We start from the raw sequence: 19,849 nt of genomic DNA, 5'->3' as shown, positions 1-19,849 counted from the left end.
ACCTCGTGCCAATTTCTTTGGATGTCTCTCAAGTGATGTACATACTACTGTAGTTTTCGGGATCAGATATTGGCTTCGTCCCATCTAAGATCTTTGTTGCATTGTAAACTCCAGGAATTCGGTGATAGAATTGGGAAAATTATGTCCCAAAACAGTTCCTTGGAGGAAAAATATCTCTGATATGGATTGTGAGGGCAAATTTCTAGAGGACGGAAGGAGTGCTGAGAGAGCCCAAGTGTTCGATAAATTAAGAACTAACAACAATGCATCACAGTCTCCATGATTTGCAAGGAATCCAGTAAAGTGGGGGAATGTGCTATTTGCTTTACTTTCAGGGACAAAGTCCCTGTCTCATACCGGAAAAGGACGGCTTGCAGAGGAACTGAGTATGGAACATCAGATGAAGTAGGAAGAAGCCTAACATCGCCTGCCCTGAAGTCCTCAGTTGAAGCTCTCTTGCCTGAGGATACCTGAAGTGAAAGGTAAGAAACACTTGACTTTCCAAAGGAACTCAAAGTGCTCAGGTGTTGATGGAGCTAATGGGAGTTCCCAACCTTGAATCATGATCCTATTTGACCTGGTTCAGGCTCACTCTATGTGGCTACTCCTGTGATTGGAGAATAGGCCCATTGGTTCGTGGTAAAGGATGTGAATGTCTTGAATTCTGTTCGCTCACCAAACCTGATCAATTTTGAGTATACTAAGTGTCATGGCAGGGGGTACACCAGCGTGCTTGGATCGATGATGATTTCCAATAAAACATTCCTTGGAAAGCTGAACAAAATGAGTGAAAACTCAATACCGCCACTATCATCGTGACTGGGGTCCAGCACCTGGGATCACAAATGTCACTGAGGGACTCACATGGCCTCCATTCATCTTGCGAGACTTGAATCCAGTGAGAGAGCCTTCAGAATATTCTTTGCTTGCCTAAATCACCAGAAATCATGGCCTAAATCAAGGCTTCACCTTTTGCTCTAATGATAACATGCTTTCCGGTTGAGGAGATCATTTTCAGTATCTTGGAAGTTAGCGCTACCAACTCCATTAGCAATAATGTATAGTAGGTTGTGCGGAAAATGTAAGTTTAGCGGGGGCAGCATAGTTGAACAATGTACACTGGAATGTCAGGAAATGTGTTTCTGTCCGTGTCTGAAGCCTTCGCATGAATGATGACACTTCTGTTTCATAAAACAGAGATACATAACGGAGAGGGTACAGGCGACATGTGGAATGAGGCAGTAGCAATTATCAGGAACTATGGGAATGTGGACTCTTCCTGTGTGAAAACAAAGCTCTGTTTTCTTGAAAGACTGATTGTGGCCATGTCAATTAGGTTGGAAAGAGAGCCTTGGAATTTAAAAGGTTGGCATGTAGCCTTCTTGTCTGTGGATTCTAGAAGTGCCTGCTTTCAAATGTCCCAGGATTCATACCACCTTCATGGATTTATGGAGAACACCCATTTTAATCCTAGTTTCTATGTTTATTGTTGGGACATTTTTTGTCAGTCTATCCGGGTAGTTTGCCAGCACTTCTTATGGATTGTCTGTACCAAAATGGTCTGGACATACATGTCCTCCTCTTCTAGGATCTAAGAATGTGAGCATGCAAGTTTGAATCTTACACACACTCCTTCTAGGAATTTTATATTTTGGTAAGGCCATAGAAGATAGGCATGGAGTGTCTGCGGGATTATCTCTCCTTATGGTCTTGATGTAGCCTTGCTGAAGGTTAACTTGGAATTTTGGCTATGTGTTTTGGGGCTGATGGTAGTCCTGTTATCTTAGACATTGTTCTTTTCTCCAAGCAAATATCAACAAGAAATTGTGTTTCCATTTGATTATGAAAGTGAGCTGAATGCTTAGGATCATGCTGTTGATAATAACATATATCTCAGTGACTACAGGTTATGCTTGTGTTTGGTGACCTGAGAGGGTTTGAACAGACACTTTCTCTGTGGTAATCAATGTCAGATACCACAGCAATAGCACTCACAGGAAGTTAGTACCAGTCAAAACCTGAATAGGAGACATATGAGCATGGACAGAGACAGAGAGAAAGAACAATTGTTGAAGAGGCTAAGCATGTGTGAGACAGAGGAAGACAGTGAGAGACAGAAAGAGAGGGGGGGGGAGAGAGGGGGTGTGAAGTGGAAAAGAGGACACTGTGATATTAAAGCAGATATCTTGATTGACAGAAATAAGGAAACCAAATAGAGAGAATGTGAGTGAGAAACTGAGAAGCTAGGAGAGTCAGTGCAAGTCAATTTCAGAGAGAAAGTGAAGAATCAAGATAGAGAAAGAGTACATAAGAAGTCCATTCATCTAATGTGGATGAGAATCTTATATGATATTTGAATCGGTTCTCATCGAAGGCAGAGGAGGACTAATAGGTGTAGTATGTTATGAGTATGGAGGGTGCTCCGATTGTGGCCAAAGCTCTTAAGATTCTGATGGTTTCCATGGGAAGAGTAAGGCCTGATTTTCTCTGTCATATCCGGCTGAACTGAGATATACTTATTTTTGTAGACAACTTCCATTAAGCCATGTTAGTGGTCTCATTCTGTTGTATACCTCGTGCCAATTTCTTTGGATGGTTCTCAAGTGATGTACATACTACTGTAGTTTTCGGGATCAGGTATTGGCTTCGTCCCATCTTAAGATCTTTGTTGCATGGTAACCTCCAGGAATTCGGTGATAGAATTGGGAAAATTATGTCCCCAAACAGTTCCTTGGAGGAAAAATATCTCTGATATAGATTGTGAGGGCAAATTTCTAGAGGACGGAAGGAGTGCTGAGAGAGCCCAATTGTTCGATAAATTAAGAACTAACAACAATGCATCACAGTCTCCATGATTTGCAAGGAATCCAATAAAGTGGGGGAATGTGCTATTTGCTTTACTTTCAGGGACAGAGTCCCTGTCTCATACCGGAAAAGGACGGCTTGCAGAGGAACTGAGTATGGAACATCAGATGAAGTTGGAAGAAGACTAACATCGCCTGCCCTGAAGTCCTCAGTTGAAGCTCTCTTGCCTGAGGATACCTGAAGTGAAAGGTAAGAAACACTTGACTTTCCAAAGGAACTCAAAGTGCTCAGGTGTTGATGGAGCTCACAGGAGTTCCCAACCTTGAATCATGATCCTTTGGGACCTGGTTCAGGCTCACTGCCTGTGGCTACTCCTGTGATTGGAGAATAGGCCCATTGGTTCGTGGTAAAGGATGTGAATGTCTTGAATTCTGTTCGCTCACCAAACCTGATCTATTTTGAGTATACTAAGTGTCATGGCAGGGGGTACACCAGCGTGCTTGGATCGATGATGATTTCCAATAAAACATTCCTTGGAAAGCTGAACAAAATGAGTGAAAACTCAATACCGCCACTATCATCGTGACTGAGGTCCAGCACCTGGGATCACAAATGTCACTGAGGGACTCACATGGCCTCCATTCATTTTGCGAGACTTGAATCCAGTGAGAGAGCCTTCAGAATATTCTTTGCTTGCCTAAATCACCAGAAATCATGGCCTAAATCAAGGCTTCACCTTTTGCTCTAATGATAACATGCTTTCCGGTTGAGGAGATCATTTTCAGTATCTTGGAAGTTAGCGCTACCAACTCCATTAGCAATAATGTATAGTAGGTTGTGCGGAAAATGTAAGTTTAGCGGGGGCAGCATAGTTGAACAATGTACACTGGAATGTCAGGAAATGTGTTTCTGTCCGTGTCTGAAGCCTTCGCATGAATGATGACACTTCTGTTTCATAAAACAGAGATACATAACGGAGAGGGTACAGGCGACATGTGGAATGAGGCAGTAGCAATTCTCAGGAACTATGGGAATGTGGACTCTTCCTGTGTGAAAACAAAGCTCTGTTTTCTTGAAAGACTGATTGTGGCCATGTCAATTAGGTTGGAAAGAGAGCCTTGGAATTTAAAAGGTTGGCATGTAGCCTTCTTGTCTGTGGATTCTAGAAGTGCCTGCTTTCAAATGTCCCAGGATTCATACCACCTTCATGGATTTATGGAGAACACCCATTTTAATCCTAGTTTCTATGTTTATTGTTGGGACATTTTTTGTCAGTCTATCCGGGTAGTTTGCCAGCACTTCTTATGGATTGTCTGTACCAAAATGGTCTGGACATACATGTCCTCCTCTTCTAGGATCTAAGAATGTGAGCATGCAAGTTTGAATCTTACACACACTCCTTCTAGGAATTTTATATTTTGGTAAGGCCATAGAAGATAGGCATGGAGTGTCTGCGGGATTATCTCTCCTTATGGTCTTGATGTAGCCTTGCTGAAGGTTAACTTGGAATTTTGGCTATGTGTTTTGGGGCTGATGGTAGTCCTGTTATCTTAGACATTGTTCTTTTCTCCAAGCAAATATCAACAAGAAATTGTGTTTCCATTTGATTATGAAAGTGAGCTGTATGCTTAGGATCATGCTGTTGATAATAACATATATCTCAGTGACTACAGGTTATGCTTGTGTTTGGTGACCTGAGAGGGTTTGAACAGACACTTTCTCTGTGGTGATCAATGTCAGATACCACAGCAATAGCACTCACAGGAATTTAGTACCAGTCAAAACCTGAATAGGAGACATATGAGCATGGACAGAGACAGAGAGAAAGAACAATTGTTGAAGAGGCTAAGCATGTGTGAGACAGAGGAAGACAGTGAGAGACAGAAAGAGAGGGGGGGGAGAGAGGGGGTGTGAAGTGGAAAAGAGGACACTGTGATATTAAAGCAGATATCTTGATTGACAGAAATAAGGAAACCAAATAGAGAGAATGTGAGTGAGAAACTGAGAAGCTAGGAGAGTCAGTGCAAGTCAATTTCAGAGAGAAAGTGAAGAATCAAGATAGAGAAAGAGTACATAAGAAGTCCATTCATCTAATGTGGATGAGAATCTTATATGATATTTGAATCGGTTCTCATCGAAGGCAGAGTAGGACTAATAGGTGTAGTATGTTATGAGTATGGAGGGTGCTCCGATTGTGGCCAAAGCTCTTAAGATTCTGATGGTTTCCATGGGAAGAGTAAGGCCTGATTTTCTCTGTCATATCCGGCTGAACTGAGATATACTTATTTTTGTAGACAACTTCCATTAAGCCATGTTAGTGGTCTCATTCTGTTGTATACCTCGTGCCAATTTCTTTGGATGGTTCTCAAGTGATGTACATACTACTGTAGTTTTCGGGATCAGGTATTGGCTTCGTCCCATCTTAAGATCTTTGTTGCATGGTAACCTCCAGGAATTCGGTGATAGAATTGGGAAAATTATGTCCCCAAACAGTTCCTTGGAGGAAAAATATCTCTGATATAGATTGTGAGGGCAAATTTCTAGAGGACGGAAGGAGTGCTGAGAGAGCCCAATTGTTCGATAAATTAAGAACTAACAACAATGCATCACAGTCTCCATGATTTGCAAGGAATCCAATAAAGTGGGGGAATGTGCTATTTGCTTTACTTTCAGGGACAGAGTCCCTGTCTCATACCGGAAAAGGACGGCTTGCAGAGGAACTGAGTATGGAACATCAGATGAAGTTGGAAGAAGACTAACATCGCCTGCCCTGAAGTCCTCAGTTGAAGCTCTCTTGCCTGAGGATACCTGAAGTGAAAGGTAAGAAACACTTGACTTTCCAAAGGAACTCAAAGTGCTCAGGTGTTGATGGAGCTCACAGGAGTTCCCAACCTTGAATCATGATCCTTTGGGACCTGGTTCAGGCTCACTGCCTGTGGCTACTCCTGTGATTGGAGAATAGGCCCATTGGTTCGTGGTAAAGGATGTGAATGTCTTGAATTCTGTTCGCTCACCAAACCTGATCTATTTTGAGTATACTAAGTGTCATGGCAGGGGGTACACCAGCGTGCTTGGATCGATGATGATTTCCAATAAAACATTCCTTGGAAAGCTGAACAAAATGAGTGAAAACTCAATACCGCCACTATCATCGTGACTGAGGTCCAGCACCTGGGATCACAAATGTCACTGAGGGACTCACATGGCCTCCATTCATTTTGCGAGACTTGAATCCAGTGAGAGAGCCTTCAGAATATTCTTTGCTTGCCTAAATCACCAGAAATCATGGCCTAAATCAAGGCTTCACCTTTTGCTCTAATGATAACATGCTTTCCGGTTGAGGAGATCATTTTCAGTATCTTGGAAGTTAGCGCTACCAACTCCATTAGCAATAATGTATAGTAGGTTGTGCGGAAAATGTAAGTTTAGCGGGGGCAGCATAGTTGAACAATGTACACTGGAATGTCAGGAAATGTGTTTCTGTCCGTGTCTGAAGCCTTCGCATGAATGATGACACTTCTGTTTCATAAAACAGAGATACATAACGGAGAGGGTACAGGCGACATGTGGAATGAGGCAGTAGCAATTCTCAGGAACTATGGGAATGTGGACTCTTCCTGTGTGAAAACAAAGCTCTGTTTTCTTGAAAGACTGATTGTGGCCATGTCAATTAGGTTGGAAAGAGAGCCTTGGAATTTAAAAGGTTGGCATGTAGCCTTCTTGTCTGTGGATTCTAGAAGTGCCTGCTTTCAAATGTCCCAGGATTCATACCACCTTCATGGATTTATGGAGAACACCCATTTTAATCCTAGTTTCTATGTTTATTGTTGGGACATTTTTTGTCAGTCTATCCGGGTAGTTTGCCAGCACTTCTTATGGATTGTCTGTACCAAAATGGTCTGGACATACATGTCCTCCTCTTCTAGGATCTAAGAATGTGAGCATGCAAGTTTGAATCTTACACACACTCCTTCTAGGAATTTTATATTTTGGTAAGGCCATAGAAGATAGGCATGGAGTGTCTGCGGGATTATCTCTCCTTATGGTCTTGATGTAGCCTTGCTGAAGGTTAACTTGGAATTTTGGCTATGTGTTTTGGGGCTGATGGTAGTCCTGTTATCTTAGACATTGTTCTTTTCTCCAAGCAAATATCAACAAGAAATTGTGTTTCCATTTGATTATGAAAGTGAGCTGTATGCTTAGGATCATGCTGTTGATAATAACATATATCTCAGTGACTACAGGTTATGCTTGTGTTTGGTGACCTGAGAGGGTTTGAACAGACACTTTCTCTGTGGTGATCAATGTCAGATACCACAGCAATAGCACTCACAGGAATTTAGTACCAGTCAAAACCTGAATAGGAGACATATGAGCATGGACAGAGACAGAGAGAAAGAACAATTGTTGAAGAGGCTAAGCATGTGTGAGACAGAGGAAGACAGTGAGAGACAGAAAGAGAGGGGGGGGGAGAGAGGGGGTGTGAAGTGGAAAAGAGGACACTGTGATATTAAAGCAGATATCTTGATTGACAGAAATAAGGAAACCAAATAGAGAGAATGTGAGTGAGAAACTGAGAAGCTAGGAGAGTCAGTGCAAGTCAATTTCAGAGAGAAAGTGAAGAATCAAGATAGAGAAAGAGTACATAAGAAGTCCATTCATCTAATGTGGATGAGAATCTTATATGATATTTGAATCGGTTCTCATCGAAGGCAGAGTAGGACTAATAGGTGTAGTATGTTATGAGTATGGAGGGTGCTCCGATTGTGGCCAAAGCTCTTAAGATTCTGATGGTTTCCATGGGAAGAGTAAGGCCTGATTTTCTCTGTCATATCCGGCTGAACTGAGATATACTTATTTTTGTAGACAACTTCCATTAAGCCATGTTAGTGGTCTCATTCTGTTGTATACCTCGTGCCAATTTCTTTGGATGGTTCTCAAGTGATGTACATACTACTGTAGTTTTCGGGATCAGGTATTGGCTTCGTCCCATCTTAAGATCTTTGTTGCATGGTAACCTCCAGGAATTCGGTGATAGAATTGGGAAAATTATGTCCCCAAACAGTTCCTTGGAGGAAAAATATCTCTGATATAGATTGTGAGGGCAAATTTCTAGAGGACGGAAGGAGTGCTGAGAGAGCCCAATTGTTCGATAAATTAAGAACTAACAACAATGCATCACAGTCTCCATGATTTGCAAGGAATCCAATAAAGTGGGGGAATGTGCTATTTGCTTTACTTTCAGGGACAGAGTCCCTGTCTCATACCGGAAAAGGACGGCTTGCAGAGGAACTGAGTATGGAACATCAGATGAAGTTGGAAGAAGACTAACATCGCCTGCCCTGAAGTCCTCAGTTGAAGCTCTCTTGCCTGAGGATACCTGAAGTGAAAGGTAAGAAACACTTGACTTTCCAAAGGAACTCAAAGTGCTCAGGTGTTGATGGAGCTCACAGGAGTTCCCAACCTTGAATCATGATCCTTTGGGACCTGGTTCAGGCTCACTGCCTGTGGCTACTCCTGTGATTGGAGAATAGGCCCATTGGTTCGTGGTAAAGGATGTGAATGTCTTGAATTCTGTTCGCTCACCAAACCTGATCTATTTTGAGTATACTAAGTGTCATGGCAGGGGGTACACCAGCGTGCTTGGATCGATGATGATTTCCAATAAAACATTCCTTGGAAAGCTGAACAAAATGAGTGAAAACTCAATACCGCCACTATCATCGTGACTGAGGTCCAGCACCTGGGATCACAAATGTCACTGAGGGACTCACATGGCCTCCATTCATTTTGCGAGACTTGAATCCAGTGAGAGAGCCTTCAGAATATTCTTTGCTTGCCTAAATCACCAGAAATCATGGCCTAAATCAAGGCTTCACCTTTTGCTCTAATGATAACATGCTTTCCGGTTGAGGAGATCATTTTCAGTATCTTGGAAGTTAGCGCTACCAACTCCATTAGCAATAATGTATAGTAGGTTGTGCGGAAAATGTAAGTTTAGCGGGGGCAGCATAGTTGAACAATGTACACTGGAATGTCAGGAAATGTGTTTCTGTCCGTGTCTGAAGCCTTCGCATGAATGATGACACTTCTGTTTCATAAAACAGAGATACATAACGGAGAGGGTACAGGCGACATGTGGAATGAGGCAGTAGCAATTATCAGGAACTATGGGAATGTGGACTCTTCCTGTGTGAAAACAAAGCTCTGTTTTCTTGAAAGACTGATTGTGGCCATGTCAATTAGGTTGGAAAGAGAGCCTTGGAATTTAAAAGGTTGGCATGTAGCCTTCTTGTCTGTGGATTCTAGAAGTGCCTGCTTTCAAATGTCCCAGGATTCATACCACCTTCATGGATTTATGGAGAACACCCATTTTAATCCTAGTTTCTATGTTTATTGTTGGGACATTTTTTGTCAGTCTATCCGGGTAGTTTGCCAGCACTTCTTATGGATTGTCTGTACCAAAATGGTCTGGACATACATGTCCTCCTCTTCTAGGATCTAAGAATGTGAGCATGCAAGTTTGAATCTTACACACACTCCTTCTAGGAATTTTATATTTTGGTAAGGCCATAGAAGATAGGCATGGAGTGTCTGCGGGATTATCTCTCCTTATGGTCTTGATGTAGCCTTGCTGAAGGTTAACTTGGAATTTTGGCTATGTGTTTTGGGGCTGATGGTAGTCCTGTTATCTTAGACATTGTTCTTTTCTCCAAGCAAATATCAACAAGAAATTGTGTTTCCATTTGATTATGAAAGTGAGCTGAATGCTTAGGATCATGCTGTTGATAATAACATATATCTCAGTGACTACAGGTTATGCTTGTGTTTGGTGACCTGAGAGGGTTTGAACAGACACTTTCTCTGTGGTAATCAATGTCAGATACCACAGCAATAGCACTCACAGGAAGTTAGTACCAGTCAAAACCTGAATAGGAGACATATGAGCATGGACAGAGACAGAGAGAAAGAACAATTGTTGAAGAGGCTAAGCATGTGTGAGACAGAGGAAGACAGTGAGAGACAGAAAGAGAGGGGGGGGGAGAGAGGGGGTGTGAAGTGGAAAAGAGGACACTGTGATATTAAAGCAGATATCTTGATTGACAGAAATAAGGAAACCAAATAGAGAGAATGTGAGTGAGAAACTGAGAAGCTAGGAGAGTCAGTGCAAGTCAATTTCAGAGAGAAAGTGAAGAATCAAGATAGAGAAAGAGTACATAAGAAGTCCATTCATCTAATGTGGATGAGAATCTTATATGATATTTGAATCGGTTCTCATCGAAGGCAGAGGAGGACTAATAGGTGTAGTATGTTATGAGTATGGAGGGTGCTCCGATTGTGGCCAAAGCTCTTAAGATTCTGATGGTTTCCATGGGAAGAGTAAGGCCTGATTTTCTCTGTCATATCCGGCTGAACTGAGATATACTTATTTTTGTAGACAACTTCCATTAAGCCATGTTAGTGGTCTCATTCTGTTGTATACCTCGTGCCAATTTCTTTGGATGGTTCTCAAGTGATGTACATACTACTGTAGTTTTCGGGATCAGGTATTGGCTTCGTCCCATCTTAAGATCTTTGTTGCATGGTAACCTCCAGGAATTCGGTGATAGAATTGGGAAAATTATGTCCCCAAACAGTTCCTTGGAGGAAAAATATCTCTGATATAGATTGTGAGGGCAAATTTCTAGAGGACGGAAGGAGTGCTGAGAGAGCCCAATTGTTCGATAAATTAAGAACTAACAACAATGCATCACAGTCTCCATGATTTGCAAGGAATCCAATAAAGTGGGGGAATGTGCTATTTGCTTTACTTTCAGGGACAGAGTCCCTGTCTCATACCGGAAAAGGACGGCTTGCAGAGGAACTGAGTATGGAACATCAGATGAAGTTGGAAGAAGACTAACATCGCCTGCCCTGAAGTCCTCAGTTGAAGCTCTCTTGCCTGAGGATACCTGAAGTGAAAGGTAAGAAACACTTGACTTTCCAAAGGAACTCAAAGTGCTCAGGTGTTGATGGAGCTCACAGGAGTTCCCAACCTTGAATCATGATCCTTTGGGACCTGGTTCAGGCTCACTGCCTGTGGCTACTCCTGTGATTGGAGAATAGGCCCATTGGTTCGTGGTAAAGGATGTGAATGTCTTGAATTCTGTTCGCTCACCAAACCTGATCTATTTTGAGTATACTAAGTGTCATGGCAGGGGGTACACCAGCGTGCTTGGATCGATGATGATTTCCAATAAAACATTCCTTGGAAAGCTGAACAAAATGAGTGAAAACTCAATACCGCCACTATCATCGTGACTGAGGTCCAGCACCTGGGATCACAAATGTCACTGAGGGACTCACATGGCCTCCATTCATTTTGCGAGACTTGAATCCAGTGAGAGAGCCTTCAGAATATTCTTTGCTTGCCTAAATCACCAGAAATCATGGCCTAAATCAAGGCTTCACCTTTTGCTCTAATGATAACATGCTTTCCGGTTGAGGAGATCATTTTCAGTATCTTGGAAGTTAGCGCTACCAACTCCATTAGCAATAATGTATAGTAGGTTGTGCGGAAAATGTAAGTTTAGCGGGGGCAGCATAGTTGAACAATGTACACTGGAATGTCAGGAAATGTGTTTCTGTCCGTGTCTGAAGCCTTCGCATGAATGATGACACTTCTGTTTCATAAAACAGAGATACATAACGGAGAGGGTACAGGCGACATGTGGAATGAGGCAGTAGCAATTCTCAGGAACTATGGGAATGTGGACTCTTCCTGTGTGAAAACAAAGCTCTGTTTTCTTGAAAGACTGATTGTGGCCATGTCAATTAGGTTGGAAAGAGAGCCTTGGAATTTAAAAGGTTGGCATGTAGCCTTCTTGTCTGTGGATTCTAGAAGTGCATGCTTTCAAATGTCCCAGGATTCATACCACCTTCATGGATTTATGGAGAACACCCATTTTAATCCTAGTTTCTATGTTTATTGTTGGGACATTTTTTGTCAGTCTATCCGGGTAGTTTGCCAGCACTTCTTATGGATTGTCTGTACCAAAATGGTCTGGACATACATGTCCTCCTCTTCTAGGATCTAAGAATGTGAGCATGCAAGTTTGAATCTTACACACACTCCTTCTAGGAATTTTATATTTTGGTAAGGCCATAGAAGATAGGCATGGAGTGTCTGCGGGATTATCTCTCCTTATGGTCTTGATGTAGCCTTGCTGAAGGTTAACTTGGAATTTTGGCTATGTGTTTTGGGGCTGATGGTAGTCCTGTTATCTTAGACATTGTTCTTTTCTCCAAGCAAATATCAACAAGAAATTGTGTTTCCATTTGATTATGAAAGTGAGCTGTATGCTTAGGATCATGCTGTTGATAATAACATATATCTCAGTGACTACAGGTTATGCTTGTGTTTGGTGACCTGAGAGGGTTTGAACAGACACTTTCTCTGTGGTGATCAATGTCAGATACCACAGCAATAGCACTCACAGGAATTTAGTACCAGTCAAAACCTGAATAGGAGACATATGAGCATGGACAGAGACAGAGAGAAAGAACAATTGTTGAAGAGGCTAAGCATGTGTGAGACAGAGGAAGACAGTGAGAGACAGAAAGAGAGGGGGGGGAGAGAGGGGGTGTGAAGTGGAAAAGAGGACACTGTGATATTAAAGCAGATATCTTGATTGACAGAAATAAGGAAACCAAATAGAGAGAATGTGAGTGAGAAACTGAGAAGCTAGGAGAGTCAGTGCAAGTCAATTTCAGAGAGAAAGTGAAGAATCAAGATAGAGAAAGAGTACATAAGAAGTCCATTCATCTAATGTGGATGAGAATCTTATATGATATTTGAATCGGTTCTCATCGAAGGCAGAGTAGGACTAATAGGTGTAGTATGTTATGAGTATGGAGTGTGCTCCGATTGTGGCCAAAGCTCTTAAGATTCTGATGGTTTCCATGGGAAGAGTAAGGCCTGATTTTCTCTGTCATATCCGGCTGAACTGAGATATACTTATTTTTGTAGACAACTTCCATTAAGCCATGTTAGTGGTCTCATTCTGTTGTATACCTCGTGCCAATTTCTTTGGATGGTTCTCAAGTGATGTACATACTACTGTAGTTTTCGGGATCAGGTATTGGCTTCGTCCCATCTTAAGATCTTTGTTGCATGGTAACCTCCAGGAATTCGGTGATAGAATTGGGAAAATTATGTCCCCAAACAGTTCCTTGGAGGAAAAATATCTCTGATATAGATTGTGAGGGCAAATTTCTAGAGGACGGAAGGAGTGCTGAGAGAGCCCAATTGTTCGATAAATTAAGAACTAACAACAATGCATCACAGTCTCCATGATTTGCAAGGAATCCAATAAAGTGGGGGAATGTGCTATTTGCTTTACTTTCAGGGACAGAGTCCCTGTCTCATACCGGAAAAGGACGGCTTGCAGAGGAACTGAGTATGGAACATCAGATGAAGTTGGAAGAAGACTAACATCGCCTGCCCTGAAGTCCTCAGTTGAAGCTCTCTTGCCTGAGGATACCTGAAGTGAAAGGTAAGAAACACTTGACTTTCCAAAGGAACTCAAAGTGCTCAGGTGTTGATGGAGCTCACAGGAGTTCCCAACCTTGAATCATGATCCTTTGGGACCTGGTTCAGGCTCACTGCCTGTGGCTACTCCTGTGATTGGAGAATAGGCCCATTGGTTCGTGGTAAAGGATGTGAATGTCTTGAATTCTGTTCGCTCACCAAACCTGATCTATTTTGAGTATACTAAGTGTCATGGCAGGGGGTACACCAGCGTGCTTGGATCGATGATGATTTCCAATAAAACATTCCTTGGAAAGCTGAACAAAATGAGTGAAAACTCAATACCGCCACTATCATCGTGACTGAGGTCCAGCACCTGGGATCACAAATGTCACTGAGGGACTCACATGGCCTCCATTCATTTTGCGAGACTTGAATCCAGTGAGAGAGCCTTCAGAATATTCTTTGCTTGCCTAAATCACCAGAAATCATGGCCTAAATCAAGGCTTCACCTTTTGCTCTAATGATAACATGCTTTCCGGTTGAGGAGATCATTTTCAGTATCTTGGAAGTTAGCGCTACCAACTCCATTAGCAATAATGTATAGTAGGTTGTGCGGAAAATGTAAGTTTAGCGGGGGCAGCATAGTTGAACAATGTACACTGGAATGTCAGGAAATGTGTTTCTGTCCGTGTCTGAAGCCTTCGCATGAATGATGACACTTCTGTTTCATAAAACAGAGATACATAACGGAGAGGGTACAGGCGACATGTGGAATGAGGCAGTAGCAATTCTCAGGAACTATGGGAATGTGGACTCTTCCTGTGTGAAAACAAAGCTCTGTTTTCTTGAAAGACTGATTGTGGCCATGTCAATTAGGTTGGAAAGAGAGCCTTGGAATTTAAAAGGTTGGCATGTAGCCTTCTTGTCTGTGGATTCTAGAAGTGCATGCTTTCAAATGTCCCAGGATTCATACCACCTTCATGGATTTATGGAGAACACCCATTTTAATCCTAGTTTCTATGTTTATTGTTGGGACATTTTTTGTCAGTCTATCCGGGTAGTTTGCCAGCACTTCTTATGGATTGTCTGTACCAAAATGGTCTGGACATACATGTCCTCCTCTTCTAGGATCTAAGAATGTGAGCATGCAAGTTTGAATCTTACACACACTCCTTCTAGGAATTTTATATTTTGGTAAGGCCATAGAAGATAGGCATGGAGTGTCTGCGGGATTATCTCTCCTTATGGTCTTGATGTAGCCTTGCTGAAGGTTAACTTGGAATTTTGGCTATGTGTTTTGGGGCTGATGGTAGTCCTGTTATCTTAGACATTGTTCTTTTCTCCAAGCAAATATCAACAAGAAATTGTGTTTCCATTTGATTATGAAAGTGAGCTGTATGCTTAGGATCATGCTGTTGATAATAACATATATCTCAGTGACTACAGGTTATGCTTGTGTTTGGTGACCTGAGAGGGTTTGAACAGACACTTTCTCTGTGGTGATCAATGTCAGATACCACAGCAATAGCACTCACAGGAATTTAGTACCAGTCAAAACCTGAATAGGAGACATATGAGCATGGACAGAGACAGAGAGAAAGAACAATTGTTGAAGAGGCTAAGCATGTGTGAGACAGAGGAAGACAGTGAGAGACAGAAAGAGAGGGGGGGGAGAGAGGGGGTGTGAAGTGGAAAAGAGGACACTGTGATATTAAAGCAGATATCTTGATTGACAGAAATAAGGAAACCAAATAGAGAGAATGTGAGTGAGAAACTGAGAAGCTAGGAGAGTCAGTGCAAGTCAATTTCAGAGAGAAAGTGAAGAATCAAGATAGAGAAAGAGTACATAAGAAGTCCATTCATCTAATGTGGATGAGAATCTTATATGATATTTGAATCGGTTCTCATCGAAGGCAGAGTAGGACTAATAGGTGTAGTATGTTATGAGTATGGAGGGTGCTCCGATTGTGGCCAAAGCTCTTAAGATTCTGATGGTTTCCATGGGAAGAGTAAGGCCTGATTTTCTCTGTCATATCCGGCTGAACTGAGATATACTTATTTTTGTAGACAACTTCCATTAAGCCATGTTAGTGGTCTCATTCTGTTGTATACCTCGTGCCAATTTCTTTGGATGGTTCTCAAGTGATGTACATACTACTGTAGTTTTCGGGATCAGGTATTGGCTTCGTCCCATCTTAAGATCTTTGTTGCATGGTAACCTCCAGGAATTCGGTGATAGAATTGGGAAAATTATGTCCCCAAACAGTTCCTTGGAGGAAAAATATCTCTGATATAGATTGTGAGGGCAAATTTCTAGAGGACGGAAGGAGTGCTGAGAGAGCCCAATTGTTCGATAAATTAAGAACTAACAACAATGCATCACAGTCTCCATGATTTGCAAGGAATCCAATAAAGTGGGGGAATGTGCTATTTGCTTTACTTTCAGGGACAGAGTCCCTGTCTCATACCGGAAAAGGACGGCTTGCAGAGGAACTGAGTATGGAACATCAGATGAAGTTGGAAGAAGACTAACATCGCCTGCCCTGAAGTCCTCAGTTGAAGCTCTCTTGCCTGAGGATACCTGAAGTGAAAGGTAAGAAACACTTGACTTTCCAAAGGAACTCAAAGTGCTCAGGTGTTGATGGAGCTCACAGGAGTTCCCAACCTTGAATCATGATCCTTTGGGACCTGGTTCAGGCTCACTGCCTGTGGCTACTCCTGTGATTGGAGAATAGGCCCATTGGTTCGTGGTAAAGGATGTGAATGTCTTGAATTCTGTTCGCTCACCAAACCTGATCTATTTTGAGTATACTAAGTGTCATGGCAGGGGGTACACCAGCGTGCTTGGATCGATGATGATTTCCAATAAAACATTCCTTGGAAAGCTGAACAAAATGAGTGAAAACTCAATACCGCCACTATCATCGTGACTGAGGTCCAGCACCTGGGATCACAAATGTCACTGAGGGACTCACATGGCCTCCATTCATTTTGCGAGACTTGAATCCAGTGAGAGAGCCTTCAGAATATTCTTTGCTTGCCTAAATCACCAGAAATCATGGCCTAAATCAAGGCTTCACCTTTTGCTCTAATGATAACATGCTTTCCGGTTGAGGAGATCATTTTCAGTATCTTGGAAGTTAGCGCTACCAACTCCATTAGCAATAATGTATAGTAGGTTGTGCGGAAAATGTAAGTTTAGCGGGGGCAGCATAGTTGAACAATGTACACTGGAATGTCAGGAAATGTGTTTCTGTCCGTGTCTGAAGCCTTCGCATGAATGATGACACTTCTGTTTCATAAAACAGAGATACATAACGGAGAGGGTACAGGCGACATGTGGAATGAGGCAGTAGCAATTCTCAGGAACTATGGGAATGTGGACTCTTCCTGTGTGAAAACAAAGCTCTGTTTTCTTGAAAGACTGATTGTGGCCATGTCAATTAGGTTGGAAAGAGAGCCTTGGAATTTAAAAGGTTGGCATGTAGCCTTCTTGTCTGTGGATTCTAGAAGTGCCTGCTTTCAAATGTCCCAGGATTCATACCACCTTCATGGATTTATGGAGAACACCCATTTTAATCCTAGTTTCTATGTTTATTGTTGGGACATTTTTTGTCAGTCTATCCGGGTAGTTTGCCAGCACTTCTTATGGATTGTCTGTACCAAAATGGTCTGGACATACATGTCCTCCTCTTCTAGGATCTAAGAATGTGAGCATGCAAGTTTGAATCTTACACACACTCCTTCTAGGAATTTTATATTTTGGTAAGGCCATAGAAGATAGGCATGGAGTGTCTGCGGGATTATCTCTCCTTATGGTCTTGATGTAGCCTTGCTGAAGGTTAACTTGGAATTTTGGCTATGTGTTTTGGGGCTGATGGTAGTCCTGTTATCTTAGACATTGTTCTTTTCTCCAAGCAAATATCAACAAGAAATTGTGTTTCCATTTGATTATGAAAGTGAGCTGTATGCTTAGGATCATGCTGTTGATAATAACATATATCTCAGTGACTACAGGTTATGCTTGTGTTTGGTGACCTGAGAGGGTTTGAACAGACACTTTCTCTGTGGTGATCAATGTCAGATACCACAGCAATAGCACTCACAGGAATTTAGTACCAGTCAAAACCTGAATAGGAGACATATGAGCATGGACAGAGACAGAGAGAAAGAACAATTGTTGAAGAGGCTAAGCATGTGTGAGACAGAGGAAGACAGTGAGAGACAGAAAGAGAGGGGGGGGAGAGAGGGGGTGTGAAGTGGAAAAGAGGACACTGTGATATTAAAGCAGATATCTTGATTGACAGAAATAAGGAAACCAAATAGAGAGAATGTGAGTGAGAAACTGAGAAGCTAGGAGAGTCAGTGCAAGTCAATTTCAGAGAGAAAGTGAAGAATCAAGATAGAGAAAGAGTACATAAGAAGTCCATTCATCTAATGTGGATGAGAATCTTATATGATATTTGAATCGGTTCTCATCGAAGGCAGAGTAGGACTAATAGGTGTAGTATGTTATGAGTATGGAGGGTGCTCCGATTGTGGCCAAAGCTCTTAAGATTCTGATGGTTTCCATGGGAAGAGTAAGGCCTGATTTTCTCTGTCATATCCGGCTGAACTGAGATATACTTATTTTTGTAGACAACTTCCATTAAGCCATGTTAGTGGTCTCATTCTGTTGTATACCTCGTGCCAATTTCTTTGGATGGTTCTCAAGTGATGTACATACTACTGTAGTTTTCGGGATCAGGTATTGGCTTCGTCCCATCTTAAGATCTTTGTTGCATGGTAACCTCCAGGAATTCGGTGATAGAATTGGGAAAATTATGTCCCCAAACAGTTCCTTGGAGGAAAAATATCTCTGATATAGATTGTGAGGGCAAATTTCTAGAGGACGGAAGGAGTGCAGAGAGAGCCCAATTGTTCGATAAATTAAGAACTAACAACAATGCATCACAGTCTCCATGATTTGCAAGGAATCCAATAAAGTGGGGGAATGTGCTATTTGCTTTACTTTCAGGGACAGAGTCCCTGTCTCATACCGGAAAAGGACGGCTTGCAGAGGAACTGAGTATGGAACATCAGATGAAGTTGGAAGAAGACTAACATCGCCTGCCCTGAAGTCCTCAGTTGAAGCTCTCTTGCCTGAGGATACCTGAAGTGAAAGGTAAGAAACACTTGACTTTCCAAAGGAACTCAAAGTGCTCAGGTGTTGATGGAGCTCACAGGAGTTCCCAACCTTGAATCATGATCCTTTGGGACCTGGTTCAGGCTCACTGCCTGTGGCTACTCCTGTGATTGGAGAATAGGCCCATTGGTTCGTGGTAAAGGATGTGAATGTCTTGAATTCTGTTCGCTCACCAAACCTGATCTATTTTGAGTATACTAAGTGTCATGGCAGGGGGTACACCAGCGTGCTTGGATCGATGATGATTTCCAATAAAACATTCCTTGGAAAGCTGAACAAAATGAGTGAAAACTCAATACCGCCACTATCATCGTGACTGAGGTCCAGCACCTGGGATCACAAATGTCACTGAGGGACTCACATGGCCTCCATTCATTTTGCGAGACTTGAATCCAGTGAGAGAGCCTTCAGAATATTCTTTGCTTGCCTAAATCACCAGAAATCATGGCCTAAATCAAGGCTTCACCTTTTGCTCTAATGATAACATGCTTTCCGGTTGAGGAGATCATTTTCAGTATCTTGGAAGTTAGCGCTACCAACTCCATTAGCAATAATGTATAGTAGGTTGTGCGGAAAATGTAAGTTTAGCGGGGGCAGCATAGTTGAACAATGTACACTGGAATGTCAGGAAATGTGTTTCTGTCCGTGTCTGAAGCCTTCGCATGAATGATGACACTTCTGTTTCATAAAACAGAGATACATAACGGAGAGGGTACAGGCGACATGTGGAATGAGGCAGTAGCAATTATCAGGAACTATGGGAATGTGGACTCTTCCTGTGTGAAAACAAAGCTCTGTTTTCTTGAAAGACTGATTGTGGCCATGTCAATTAGGTTGGAAAGAGAGCCTTGGAATTTAAAAGGTTGGCATGTAGCCTTCTTGTCTGTGGATTCTAGAAGTGCCTGCTTTCAAATGTCCCAGGATTCATACCACCTTCATGGATTTATGGAGAACACCCATTTTAATCCTAGTTTCTATGTTTATTGTTGGGACATTTTTTGTCAGTCTATCCGGGTAGTTTGCCAGCACTTCTTATGGATTGTCTGTACCAAAATGGTCTGGACATACATGTCCTCCTCTTCTAGGATCTAAGAATGTGAGCATGCAAGTTTGAATCTTACACACACTCCTTCTAGGAATTTTATATTTTGGTAAGGCCATAGAAGATAGGCATGGAGTGTCTGCGGGATTATCTCTCCTTATGGTCTTGATGTAGCCTTGCTGAAGGTTAACTTGGAATTTTGGCTATGTGTTTTGGGGCTGATGGTAGTCCTGTTATCTTAGACATTGTTCTTTTCTCCAAGCAAATATCAACAAGAAATTGTGTTTCCATTTGATTATGAAAG

The 19,849-nt window shown here is 42.1% G+C and overlaps 8 non-coding genes across 8 annotated transcripts; all 8 read left to right on the top strand.

Annotated features, from left to right (window-relative positions):
- The first annotated feature begins 735 nt into the window (after positions 1–735).
- Positions 736–828, top strand: LOC134485507 (small nucleolar RNA SNORD116). Its single transcript, XR_010063545.1, has one exon. It is a non-coding gene; the product is annotated as a small nucleolar RNA SNORD116 (small nucleolar RNA).
- A 2,479-nt stretch (positions 829–3,307) lies between these two features.
- LOC134485463 (small nucleolar RNA SNORD116) lies at positions 3,308–3,400 on the top strand. Its single transcript, XR_010063501.1, has one exon. It is a non-coding gene; the product is annotated as a small nucleolar RNA SNORD116 (small nucleolar RNA).
- Positions 3,401–5,878: 2,478 nt separating this feature from the next.
- On the top strand, positions 5,879–5,971 carry LOC134485462 (small nucleolar RNA SNORD116). The gene has a single exon (XR_010063500.1). It is a non-coding gene; the product is annotated as a small nucleolar RNA SNORD116 (small nucleolar RNA).
- Positions 5,972–8,450: 2,479 nt separating this feature from the next.
- On the top strand, positions 8,451–8,543 carry LOC134485461 (small nucleolar RNA SNORD116). Its single transcript, XR_010063499.1, has one exon. It is a non-coding gene; the product is annotated as a small nucleolar RNA SNORD116 (small nucleolar RNA).
- Positions 8,544–11,022: 2,479 nt separating this feature from the next.
- Positions 11,023–11,115, top strand: LOC134485460 (small nucleolar RNA SNORD116). Its single transcript, XR_010063498.1, has one exon. It is a non-coding gene; the product is annotated as a small nucleolar RNA SNORD116 (small nucleolar RNA).
- Positions 11,116–13,593: 2,478 nt separating this feature from the next.
- LOC134485458 (small nucleolar RNA SNORD116) lies at positions 13,594–13,686 on the top strand. Its single transcript, XR_010063497.1, has one exon. It is a non-coding gene; the product is annotated as a small nucleolar RNA SNORD116 (small nucleolar RNA).
- A 2,478-nt stretch (positions 13,687–16,164) lies between these two features.
- Positions 16,165–16,257, top strand: LOC134485457 (small nucleolar RNA SNORD116). The gene has a single exon (XR_010063496.1). It is a non-coding gene; the product is annotated as a small nucleolar RNA SNORD116 (small nucleolar RNA).
- Positions 16,258–18,735: 2,478 nt separating this feature from the next.
- On the top strand, positions 18,736–18,828 carry LOC134485456 (small nucleolar RNA SNORD116). Its single transcript, XR_010063495.1, has one exon. It is a non-coding gene; the product is annotated as a small nucleolar RNA SNORD116 (small nucleolar RNA).
- Positions 18,829–19,849: the final 1,021 nt, after the last annotated feature.

The sequence above is a fragment of the Rattus norvegicus genome, chromosome 1, assembly GCF_036323735.1.
Source record: "Rattus norvegicus strain BN/NHsdMcwi chromosome 1, GRCr8, whole genome shotgun sequence".
In the NCBI taxonomy this organism is placed as follows: Eukaryota; Metazoa; Chordata; class Mammalia; order Rodentia; family Muridae; genus Rattus; species Rattus norvegicus.
This window is presented reverse-complemented; position numbering and strand designations above follow the sequence as displayed.